Consider the following 13,047-nt stretch of genomic DNA (forward strand, 5'->3'; position numbering starts at 1 on the left):
GGTATCTGATATACACTCCCTCTTGGAGATCATGGACGGCACGGTTGAGGATGCAACTGCCATACAATCGTAGAAAATATATACCTGGGGAATGTATGAAATTTCAGCGATTGTACGTTTTGGGGGCCAGGCACTATGTTCATAAGAACCATACTGATTATGCCATTGATTGGTGTACAAAACGATTATTCTCGTTTCTGCTGAAGAACTGTTACACGAACAAGTGCGTCCTCGTTTAATAACAATCTAGGTCTTTCTTTTCTTAGTTGAGTCGATGTTGGTTTAACATAACCGACGGGGTATGTAACCAGGATGGACTTGTAAGTCAATGCCACTTTTTCATTGTAGAAACAATCCCTGGTTGTTTTCACGCCTTATATTGTAGTCAGCAACAGTGTGTTTTCGCGTGTTAATGCGATGATTCTAAAATGAATTTGAGGTGGTATTGGCACACCAGGTTGGTCTCGGTGGTCGATTTCTGTTTGCACCTTTGCAAGGTTATTTTTCAGTGTATACGAGGGTTGGTAAACGTCACTCGGAAGCAGGTATTTATGGACAAGAGACACAAAATCACCATCAATGTTTGCATCTCCCATCAGCCGATCCAACACCTCATCTGTAAATTCCGCATCCTCATCACGTGGTTGTTTAGAATCAATCACGTATATGTAGTAATAAATCTCAAGCACAAACACCAAAGACGCGTTTAATACCCCTCAGAGAAAACATCAATTCTTTTGAACTGAATTTTATCTCCGGCGACTAATGTCAACAATGTTGTTTATATAAAAGATTATAAAATGATACCGTTTCTGAGGATACACGTTAGTAATCTACCATCACACACGTGATTATTTACCAACATTATCATTGCACCCAACCCGTCTCTAAATGCGGTTAAGATGAATTAATACAACCCAGAATTGTGCATCATTTAAACTAAGGTTTAGGTCTATTAAAACTATCTACGACAGGAAGGAGAATAAGTCAACCGTTTGCTTAGTCATCAATATGTTTCACTTTTTCAATACTTAATATTTTGTAATTTTTCTCCATGAAGTTACTACGCGCATTAGTGAAGGTACCTCGGCTACTTTTGCATTCACGCATTGTTTCGTTACAGCTTCAGAAATATTGATGCAGTGTTTGATAAATTACACCGAAACATCAGCGTCTCTGATTCCTTGCTTCGCGTTGATTTCCACCAGGTTTTTCTCAATGGATCTTCGCTGCTTTAACAAAATTTGCTAAATGTTCACGCTGGACATTTGCAGTTTTCCAGTTGGATCTTGAAAAGCCACAAGCTCGCCAGGGTTTATGCCAACAACAATCCAGATGGTAAACTAGGGCCTCTGCGTTTTCACGTCGGCAAATGACAACAGGCATTTCATATACTATCAAGTATTATTTCTAAGTGACAATGCAAAATCAACAAGCGCTTGTGGTGTTGTCCTTCCCACGAATGCACACAGTACTTCAACAACAAGATGCCCACATATTTGGGCTGTCCGTCCGAGTTTACAGCGGGAGCATGGCATACAGAAGCGGTCGTAGATTTCTAGAGTCAAATAAACACTGAATGGCTAAGCCACCACGTAAATAATCAACTGCTTCACATGGCGCTGCAAGTCCGTACAGTCAAAATACAATAGCTGTCGAGGCGTTACCATGTATGCAACCCTATTAGTCCCACTTCCTATTGTCACATTCAGGTTGCTGATGGCGGTTTCCCACTTGCGGGGAATCATTGACGTAAGTTTATCACTCACAAAGACATCGTGAACAAATTAAATTTGGTCAATGGACGCACTGCTGAAGTCGAGGACGAGGCCACAACCGAAGACCTTATAGAGTTGTCGCGGGTAGTCGAAAACCATTGCATGAAGGTATGGTATGAGCCGTCTCGGGTAGTTGAAGATCTTTTGCTACTTTTATGCGGTGTTAATACATTATATGTTTATAACCGCCTTTTTCAGAACCATCCCGGCTTTGATTCCAACTGCCACTAACGCAGCTGCTTTTGCAACCACAGAGTTGAAGCCGCCATTAAGGCTAGGTATTTCAGCAGTATTTTGCTTTTGCGTCACCTCATACTTAGATATATGTTATGTCTCCGAAGCGTGAGCTCATTAAGTTGTGTTTGCGTTAGCCACAAGGAACCAGTTCCATCTAAAGCCATGATGTGAGAACGCAATCGTTTTTATTGAACTTTTTTTCGCACGCAGATTTTCCAGATGACGAACTTTAACTTCGTGAAATGGCATTATTTTTAATCGTGCTGCTTTAGTACACCATTTACAAATTCGAAAACACCACTAGGCGCATCGATAGGTCTCATCTGGCCACGTGTGCCCTCCAACAACAGCAACTTATCGGAAAGAATCATAGCAATGCATCTGATCTCAATAGTACGTGTCTTATAGTGCATGTCAACTACGGACTGCTTAGCCAGGTTCAGGTATTCGAACCAAAAGTATTAAATCAGGTACAACGTAGAAAAGTCTTTCTAGGAAATTTGCAGTCATGTACCAATCTTTTCATGCCGGCGCATATATAACCACAGCAAAAAAGCACATAGTCTGTGTAGGTTCCTGGTGGCAGTTTTTCAATTGCAAAGAAACTTCAGATACTCGTAACCGGTCAAATATCACGGTACTAATGAGCACCATGAGCACCATCTGTACTAATGAGCACCATGAGCACCATCTGTACTAATGAGCACCATCTGTACTAATGAGCACCATGAGCACCATCTGTACTATTGAGCACCATGAGCACCATCTGTACTAATGAGCACCATCTGTACCAATGAGCACCATGAGCACCATCTGTACTAATGAGCACCATGAGCACCATCTGTACTAATGAGCACCATCTGTACCAATGAGCTGTCCACCATCTATGCTAGTCATATTTTGAAACGCCACGAACACATGTCTTGGTGAGTTATTGTCTCATTGGGTAGTTATTTCGTATTAAAACTGTTGAACAGCACCTTCATGGAAGTCTGTGGTAAGCATGAGAAATGACAGTGGTGACAAAACTCCTGAACTCATAAAAGACAACAAACGCATTTCTGCGACTATCGAAAGGGTTAGTACAGGCAACCACAATGTCTATTTCGTCAACAGTTTTATCATCAGCACCATCAGCATGCCAAATAGTATCCTTTTCCTCGCTCTTTGTGAATAAAATGACTGAGTCTGACTCAGAAAATAACCTCACGAACTTCTCTCCATAAGCCAAATGTTTGACCGCGAGGAAGTGCAAACAAAAGCATTATTGAGAGAACTTACAATTGTCCTTGACGCTTTAAAAATCCAATGTGATAATTATCAATGGCATCAAACAGCATACTGGCGCTGCCAATATCAAGTCTGACGTGTTTGCATGCTTACATTGACATAAGATACACGGGGTATGATCTTCGTGATCGGATCTACCCTTGTTAAACATTATAGACGGGTCAGATGATCTTGCTTAGTTACAGCTGTATTTGTCAAGTCTAATAATACTGGTCTACAATGTTTTAGAAGTCGTCTGCTTCAGAGATAAAATGTGCTATTTATTATGGATTTTGATGTGATGAATTCAAATATGACAATTAAAACAACTGATTGGCTACTGTTTCCAAGACATTTTAGTTTTGGACATTCTACGTCTATGTATATTGTGTAGATAGTCGAATTTTATCAAAACTTGTAAACCTAGGTCTTGTGATGTTTTTATGGTTGATTTACATGATAATATTTCACCTGTCCTGTTTATGTAATAGTTATAAAAAACAGCAAAATAAATAAAATTTATCATGAAACAAAAGACAAAACTCATATATATATATATATATATATATATATATATATATATATATATATATATATGTGTGTGTGTGTGTGTGTGTGTGTGTGTGTGTGTGTGTGTAATAAACTTACTACGAACAGTGCAAAACTACTATCTAGCTAGCCTAAGCGCTTTCGACTCTTAATGAGTCTTTTTCAAAGGCAAATGCAAAACATGGACAAGACAAACAAATTAAACAGGCAAACCGATGTCTTTGTAAAACTTTACATGGCTATGACTTGTTGCGGATGCTGAAAGATATTTTATATTGACCTAGAAATCAATGAGCCATAGTGTCATCTGTTATTTTATGTAAATTTATGTACGTGCAAATTATATCACGGATATTTAATTGTTAAAGTTCTAATTATAGGTTATTGGGTGACTAATAAGCAAATTTAGAGAATTATTGAAAAGAGAATATGCCGGCTGCAAAAAGGTAATTTTACTTGTGAATGGCTGTCTTTTTCTAGTCTTCTTGGTTTAAACCGCTTGGTTTCAATGTTTAATGTCCAGTAAGTTTCCTTTTTTTTTCTTCCTGGTTTCGGAACTCCTTTTGGGGTTGTGAGTAATTGCTATAAGTGTTATATCACTGAAAGTGTGGCCATGGGAGGAGAAGTGTTCTGCGACTGGGCTCCGGTACAGCTTCTTTGTCATCCAATCAGATCTATGAAGGTTGATCCTTTTGTGTAGTTGTTCAGTTTCTCCGACATACTGGTTGCTCAAGATCTTACATGTGATGAGATAAATTACATTATCTGTTTTGCACGTTTTGTTTGATCCATATATGTTCAGTTTTTCCCTGGTCACTGTGCTAGCTAGATACTAGTTTTGCACTGTTCGTAGTCAGTTTATTACATTTATCTTAATCAATCCCTGACAAACGCGATCCCTTGCTGGACCCAGTGCACTTGAAAGGACTGTTACATACATAGTTTAGTCTTTATTCAGCGTCTACTCTGTGCTTCTTGGCTTGTCTCATGTATTCAGTAAATGGAGCATCTCTTGTCACTGTCCAGCAATAGTCTGCAAGCATTGATGGGCTGCATTTCTCCAGTGTTTCATTGTCTTCCTGAAATCGCTCGCCGTGCTCGTCGCTCACTGCTCCTCAGTTCGGTGGAAACAAATGTAGATTAGAGTGCAGAAGAATGCATCTTTAGTGACATGTTGCAACCATGATTTTTTATGCCTTGAGGAGGTATTCCACCAACTCCTTGTAGTTGTCTGCCTTGTTGTTTCCAAGAAAATTTGATTCCACTAACTGGAAGGTTTTTCATGTCGTCTTTTCCTTGCCACGCAGTACACGGTCAAATGCATCATCTCGAAAGATTTCACGAATCTGAGAACCAACAAAGACACCGACCTTTATCTTAGCTTCCCTAAACCTTGGAAATATTTCATGGAGGTACTTGAAAGCTGCTTGTGTTTTGCCCATCAGACTCAGCTTAATGTGCAAGGGTTGTAAACAAACTTCCTTGATTCAACAAGTGGTGGATGCTGAAAACTTTTTCTCCCAAGCACCAATGATTGTCGGAGTGGCCAATCTCTCTTGATGTAGTGGGAATCTTTCACACGACTATCCCATTCTCAGAGAAAACAGCAGTACTTTGTTTAACGAGCCTTCATACCTAGCAAGACACCAAGTATCTTCAAATTGGCACAAAGCTGCCATTGATATTGGTCATAGTTTATGTACCTCAAAAGTAGTTTCATGTTTTCATAGGTTTCCTTCATATGGACTGCATGAACAACTGGAATGGATGGCAAAACATCGCCATTATGCAGCAAAACAGATTTAAGACTCCTCTTCCATGAATCAATGAACAGTCTCCACACATCTGGATCATGAACGATGTTGAGGGCTGCCATCACACCATCGATGTTGTTGTAGGCTACAAGATCACCTCCCATGAAAAGGGGACAATATCCTTTTGACGGTCACGGAACATGGAAACCCTAACATCACCTCCCATGAGATTCCACTGATGTAGTCTGGAGCACAGCAGCTCTGTCTTACTCTTGGATATTTCCAAATCTCTGACAAAATTCACCTTGTGTAATGAGGTGTGGTTCAGAAGAGGAGGATGGGAGAAAATAAAGAGCACGACACTGTATGATTTCTAGAGCTGATACAGGCTAATTTGTTCGGCAGATGATGTACGGTTTGTTATGAATGCATCATCCATGACTTCTAGGAATAACATGATTCAATTCATATCATATATAACGCAATACCAGCTTCAGATTGCATCATTCATTGTTTTGCCTAAAATGCAAGTACTATCCAAATCCAGGCATATATTTCTTCATAGATCCACTCAAAGATGTATTTTAGTCATTTCTGGTTTAAATTGAGATCTCTTCCCTTTATAACTCACTAATCCTCCACCATTCCCAAGTCAAGGGTCGTTTATGCTGACCCAGTATCATATTTTTTCAAAACTAGACCCAATGAACAATTTTAAACATTATTTTCGTTCTCATCTACCTAGAATTAGTGAAGTTTGTCTACATTTATTTCGGGAGCATTCGGGCTGTAGACCAGTGTAATCTTCGTGGCAATGTCAGCATTCTCCCATCATGATTTTATTTCCTTTTCATCGATATGATCTCGTGCGCTGCTACCACTGATTGGGTTATGGGTCAGATTAATCTTAAGCTCCGTGGCAATCCTTACAATGTCGGGTGCCATATTTTATTGTATGTGCAAGATTCGTTTGTCTGCGGAAAGCTCATTAATATCTTCTTGCCAACCAATAACTGTTCTCAACAATGACTGTCCAATATCAGTCTTATAATGTGGGGAGTATACCAAGATTGCTGAGCTCATTGTGGGCTCGTATATATTGATTTTTGAGTCCTTCTCGGTCACCAATGAAATCCTCCATTTGATGTAATCATTGATTGAGTCAATGTCGTACACGATGTGGAGAGTCAAATAACACTACAAGGACCTTATCGATTGCTTTCAAATGTCCGTGATCGAATATTAGCCCATTTAATATATGCACATCAACGCTTGTCGAATCTCGAATGTGCGAAATTTCCCCACGATAATTGGTGCAGAGAAAACAACGTTTAATTACGTTCTCCTCATGGAGGTAACACTTGGATTTGTATTTGCTGCCACATGCTGTATGGCTACATAGATTTCACGTAACAAGTGAAGCACATAAAACCATATCAGTGGTATTATTGTTATTAATATTTCATTTGATTGTTTGTCTGTTACTTTTAAAATGTTTTTATTCCGTTACATGTTACTGTAATGTAATATTTTTACTAGGCTTGATTTTGTTTAGAAGTAAGTTCAGTTCTGTTTGACTTGATTGATTATTTTATGTATTCCATTGATGTAAATACCTAATAATAGAAACATTATATCTAGTTGGCTACCTTAAAATCAATTTTTTAATTCTTTCTCAGAGTAAGAATCATTTGGTTAAGTCAATGTCATGCCTGGACTACGTGACGTGAGTCACGGTTTACTTCGTAAACAGACTTCCATTTTTTCCAGAAGGATGAAGTCTTGGCCTCCATCCAGGAATCTGTTTTGCGTTTTAGTTAGTCTTATAACTGATGCTATGATAAGACCTATATCAGTCGTGCCTTAACACTTGAGACGTCAAGATGTTTTATGTTGTGTCCAGTTTAGGGCTGAAATATTATTTTATTCAACTTAATGAATTCAAGTGATTGTTTTCCTTGGAAACACAAAAGTGCTCTAAATTAATTCTTGGACAAAAACATTTACCGGGATTTTTACGGAATTCAAACACTGGAACAATATTTTCTGTGATTCAACAAGAGACTGTTGACACATTAGCACAACGCTGACTATTGCATACGTCATCGGCTTCCATTTTGGATTTCATCGGGATTTGAACTATAATTCACTTAGAACTTTTCATTGATATGACTTGTGTTTTAATTCTTGGATTACAATTTGGATTTAATTCGCAATACCGTTCGTACTTTTCTCTTATTCTGTTTATTTTATAGTCTTGGAAAATACATTATTTGTTAAATTTTACAAAACGTGTTGTCTTCACTCTTTTCTGTTACTTATTTTAAGAGCATAGAAACGTCACATTATATACATCATCGATGCATGTCCATAATGTCATCGGTGGGCAACAGCTGAATAAAAAACGCATCCTCATCGATAGCTTCTGATGTTTTGTTAACGGAGCGAACTGAACCCATGAGTGTTTGCAGAGGATCCAGGAGTTCACTGGCCTGTTTCTGGTCTACAAAGCGCATTTCTCCCTGCTGGTGTAACGACTTAAGGCCGACTCCGTACACAAAGAGGCTCTACCTCTCATAGACCTTTTCCTACAGGTTATAGTTAGGGTTAGGGTATACGTCTGTACTGAAGTATCTGAACGTTACATTATTTCTTGCTTTGTTCGGTGTGCCCGGTCACAAATTCTTTATACTTCGTTTAAAAACAATCCATTTATCACTTTCATCTTTTGTTTTCCGAGTAAACTTCTTAAATACCGTCTTGTTCCATTCACAATCCGTTTGTGTATCATTCACTTTTGACGTTACTTCCAAATGTTGTTCTTTGAAACTGTCAGAAGGGTAAAGAGCGGCAGTCACGGGATTTTCAAGAATCCACGGGCGAGCTTCTTCTTTAAAGAAGGAGGCGGTGTTCCATCTGTGATCGTACCTGGGTGGTTCTGCTTTTGGAAATGCATAATTGCGCAAACGAAACACGCTGTGAGACCTTCCCTTAAGATTACTGCATAAGAAGCTTCGCTTTGCCACTTTCGCGAACAACTATATAGTCGAAATGTTCCAGTTGATACCAGGCATACTAGTGGCATCGTTCCCCATAATCAGGTATGACTTCACTGTCGGATATTAGTGATAGTCGTTAAATTGCTTCTTACGGTTGTGTTCAAAACCGTTTGATACTTACGCGACCTGTCAGTCAAGTGAATCGTGAGGAAATTATGCGGGTCCAGGGTGACCTTCGCAAAGATATTTCGAAACTCATCTCACTTAAGGTCGGTTACGCACCAGGTCCAATGTATGTTTGCGAGGCCATGCGCGTTAAACCCATGAAATATCATTAGCATATTACAGTTTTCCGGATCACTTTAGGCACGTGTACGTATCGTTGGGTCACATATGTCCGAGAAATCATCCTCGCGGGGTTGTCTTGTAGGTCAATCATCATATTGTCGTACACGACAAGATTATTATGCTCCGGATCAAGTTTGTCAATTGAAGTGGCTTCATCGAATGTTGGAAACAACCCAATGGTGCACGACGAAGACGTCCTCGTCAACGCAAGCGCTTCCGTTAAATGTCTGAGTATATCATAAAAATATTGGTCTTCCGCCGATAGTACAAACAGGTACAACACATCCAACGTTAACCGTGGCATGTTCAAATTCAGCAACAACTGAGTTTTCCCGGATCCGCTCGCGAACCGAATTTGGAAACAATTGTAGAGGCCGATGATTCATTGGTGCAGAGAAGTCAATGGCGGTGAAATGTATTCTATTTTCATGATTCCCTGATGAGCGTCAATTGTTGTGCAATTGAATCACATCTTCACATTGTCTGTGATGCTGAGCAAAAACACGTACCGCATATCAACTCGGTTCCAGATGCGTAATGACTGATCAGCAATCGCTGACCTTGGGGACGATGTGGGGCAAATAAATTTTTGTTCCTGAGAACCATTGGTTCTATAATTGGACCTGAAAACTCCAGGTTTTACAACAAGCCGTCGTTGATATCGTTGCTGTGTTAATGAAGCTTTCCACGGCACCGAGGAGTAGATATTCTGGTAAAAACATATCCATGAATGCAACTACAGCGGGCATTGCACACGGCTGGATATATGACTGTTCCATAACCAGTCGAAGCTTGAAAAATAACTTGCAAATCTCGTTCATAATGCATGTTACCGACTTGTAGTCGCGTATAAAATCTCAAGTGAGGTGTATCTCATCGATGAATCATATGCAGTCGTGGGATTCTACAGCACGCGTGGTGTACTGGAAATGTTAACAACCGCTGACCAGATAGTGAGCTCAGCAAAAGTTAATCTAGGCGTCGCACGAGAGTGTCGTGTGGTTTGGTAGATTCACCTACCCGTGAAAGGCAAATTTCTCGCGTTTTGGTTTGTGGAGTGGACCCCCAACGACGTTCATCAGGCGGATATTGTATTTCTCCCACACGACTGCGTACGGGGACACAAATGCAAATACGCAATAGCCGTTGTAAATGTTGCCAGTAGATATTATAAATCCGGGTCGCTGACAAATATTGCAAACGCGCTGAACATATATAAGCATATGAACCTCTAACGTGGTTGCAGCTTCTCCCGGAGAACAATTTTTCGGAGCAGATACAGTGTTGTTCGTCAAACATCGTGCATCGGTTCGTCGTGCATCGCGATATGGTCATCGTGAAAGGATTCAGCCGTACACTTGTGGCATGATTCTTCGGCACCAAGACGCACTGCAAATATTGATGAATCTTAAAGCGCGATCTCTGTCCCAGAGTGTTAGCACTCTAGGGCGATCTCGCGAAAGCGTGACGCGGCTTCGGTTGGTCATAGCAGCGCTGAATAGTAAAACTACATGCATGATTAGGTAGTGACCCGTTGAGGCGAATCGGCAGTAGAATGTCGATGCCCATAAAATAGTTTCACCATTTCCTGCTTCAAGCCACTCAGAAACAATTGAATTCAGCATCTTTATGAATAGGGTGTGTTAGAAGACGATCAGCATCATGCTACCGAGCCAGTGGTCTGTTGATTCGTTCACAATCTGGGACCGAAACGATCTTCAGGGTCAGCAATTATCTAGCGCTATAACCTTCCGTACTCACGGACAAATACTCGCATGAGTGGAATTACAAGTCATTGCCGTGAAGACACAATTAACATGAAGATTTTTTTTGGGGGGGGGGGAGATATGCGCGTGCCGGTACGCATAAGTTGTGACACCATCGGGGAAAATCTATCACTTGGTGTCCATCACGGACAAAATTTCCACCAATAAATAGTTTGCGTGCCTCGGTTGCCGAGATTGCAGTCAGCCTATTAGGTTTGTATTGCTCGCAATCCCGGACAAGTTTCAAGCGAATTTGCTTCCGCAGGTTATCCAATGTTTTCCCGAACACATTATTATTCATGAGCATAAGGAAAACTTTCTCAAACGGGATAATCATATGAACTTGCTGCTCGCGCATCCCAAACCGCAGATAGAACTGCAATTGCGACGTTGACTACATAATTAAGTGTCTTGCATAGATTATGGACAAGCATACTATATCCAGTATACTTGCATCCGGAATCGTCAGCGATTCCACAATAATATGGTGAAAGCCAATTACGCGGCAACGGCAGACCCTCCGGGGCCAGTGGATACTCATTGCGAATGTTGTACAGCTCGTCTGGATACTACAGGCAAACTTCGGAGTGGTATCCATGGTCTCTGTTGCTGTCGTAGCCGTGTATATAAGTATGTCTACATTCGCAGGATCTATGTAGTCTCACCTACAGGCATGAGCTTCATCATCAACCGACCCTATAAGATGTTTATATTAGGATACATAATGTAACTGTTTGCGAGATCCGGGTCGCATAATCCGCAGAGCGGATTGTTTGCTCAGGCGAAAGGGTTACTCGCCATGGAAATCCATCCACGGGTAACACGCACAATAAACAAAGTTGGACGATTTCATTCAACAGTTCCAACTCAAATTGGTTTTTGAGAGTAATGCATGCTAGGTTAAGTAATACGCGGGATCGAGCTTCTACACGTGCATGACTGTATCATGAAATGTCTTGAACACATCAGCGTAGAGCAACACATCCGTGTACAGGTACATATCGTAATAGTCACCAGGGTATTAACAATCATACACTGACTAGACTTTGTTTCCATAGATGTAGTCTTTTTCGAAATTACCTTGAACTGACGGCAAGCGAGTCTGAGGAAACTTCTCCGCGTCGCTCATGAATTCGTATGGGTGAACTCCTTTGCAGGTGAGAAAACACGAGGCCGCCTGTGCATTGTAAACTCTGGAACATGGCCTCGTTGTGCTTGCGAAGCAGCATCAGCGACAATTGTAACTGTGATACGGCGGCGGCGGGGTATCTCCTCAGCATCAGCCACAAGGCCCACCTGGCACATGAAGAAGTCTATAAAACTGTGCTGCTCTTTCGCGAAGTTGTCTCAGTTTAATGCGGTTCGCAAGTATAACGGCTTTTCTTGTGCCTCTCTGTGTCTTTATTTCACCTTACCGCGAGGATTGTTTGAGCTGGTGTAAAGCCACTGTTGGCAACCGGCAGTAGTTCATCTGTGAATCTTAATATTACAAGTATTTCTGATTTTCCCATACTGCTTGGAATCCCTATTCCACGCTCTCGCGCGGTTGCTTAAGCTGATTCACGGTCATCATACCTTTTAATAACAGAAAAACATTGTCTAACTGCTAATTTACAAATAAACGTTTTAGTAAACAACATTTCTTGGATACTTGACAACATCGTCCGCTTTTCCGTGAAGTGTACTTTGGAAAGTCTTCGCCATTGCAATCGATATTACTCGGACACAGCTCCACATGGACGATTACACGACTTGACTCCGATACTATACCAAAGACATGATCAAGCACCATATAATGTGAGCAAGTGTGATTTACAGTATTCTTAATCACATGTTCTATTACAAAGTTCGAGTCTACCATGGCATCAACAACCCCTTGTTTAATTTTTTCAAGATGTTCAGGAAACGTCTTTGAAAAATTACATAGCATCTTTTGGAACTCTCTGATAAATCGATATGATCCATTCAAGCTAAATAAAGATTAAATCTTTTTTGTGACGTTACAAACACACAATGGATCTGGAAATTTAATTTCCGTATTAGCCGCATACGTGAATTCTTTATAATACTATATTTATCACACTGTGTGGTTCCTAATAGCAATATATAAAAGGCTATTGCAGTTCTCTAATAATGATCAACTTATATGTTGCCTGAGGCAGTTTCGGGCCTGGGAACCGAAAATTGATTAACGATCTCAACTCTCCATTACCATACTACTGGAAGAAATAAGAGATAATTACCTTTCCCGATGACACATCAAGACAGTGTATTACTGAATTCAAGTCCTATATTTGATGATAAATACTATGTTTGACTGTAGTGAACCTCCTGAGAGAGGAAATAA

The 13,047-nt window shown here is 40.4% G+C and overlaps 1 protein-coding gene across 2 annotated transcripts in view; it reads right to left on the reverse strand.

Moving 5' to 3' along the window:
• Nucleotides 1–13,047, reverse strand: part of LOC149775036 (uncharacterized) — a 79,780-nt gene that overhangs the window by 32,717 nt on the left and 34,016 nt on the right. The gene's annotated exons all lie outside the window — the stretch shown is intronic.

Source organism: Sinohyriopsis cumingii, chromosome 19 (genome assembly GCF_028554795.1).
Source record: "Sinohyriopsis cumingii isolate HCF-2022 chromosome 19, ASM2855479v2, whole genome shotgun sequence".
In the NCBI taxonomy this organism is placed as follows: domain Eukaryota; kingdom Metazoa; phylum Mollusca; class Bivalvia; order Unionida; family Unionidae; genus Sinohyriopsis; species Sinohyriopsis cumingii.